The sequence below is a fragment of the Lupinus angustifolius genome, chromosome LG01 (assembly GCF_001865875.1).
Source record: "Lupinus angustifolius cultivar Tanjil chromosome LG01, LupAngTanjil_v1.0, whole genome shotgun sequence".
NCBI classification, from domain to species: Eukaryota; Viridiplantae; Streptophyta; class Magnoliopsida; order Fabales; family Fabaceae; genus Lupinus; species Lupinus angustifolius.
Genome location: NC_032009.1, coordinates 25,035,037 through 25,035,611, shown reverse-complemented (window position 1 = coordinate 25,035,611; position 575 = coordinate 25,035,037).

Sequence of the window (575 nt, the reverse complement as noted above, 5' to 3'; positions counted from 1 at the left end):
ATCCTCATCCACATCCTCCTCCTCCTCCTCCTCCTCATCCTATCCTCATCCTACCCTCCTCTTCATCCCCGTCCTCTTCCTTATCCTATCTTCATCCCCATCCTCATCCTATCCTCATCCTCATCCTCATCATATCCTCATCCTCATCCTCCTCCCCATCCTCGTCCTATCCTCATCCTCATCCGCATCTTATCCTATCCTAACCTCATCCTCCTCCTCCTCCTCCTACTCATCCTCATCCCATCCTCATCCCCATCCTCATCCTATTCTCATCCTCATCGTACCCTCCTCTTCATCCTCATCCTCTTCCTTATCCTATCTTCGTCCCGATCCTCATCCTCATCCTTATCCTCGTCATATCCTCATCCTCATCCTCATCCTCCTCCCTATCCTCATCCCCATCCTCATCCTATCCTCATCCTCATCCTCATCTTATCCTCATCCTAACCTCATCCTCCTCCTCCTCCTCCTCATCCATATCCTATCCTTGTCCTCATCCTCATCCTCATCCCCATCCTCATCCTACCCTCCTCTTCATCCTCATCCTCTTCCTCATCCTATCTTCGTCCTCATCC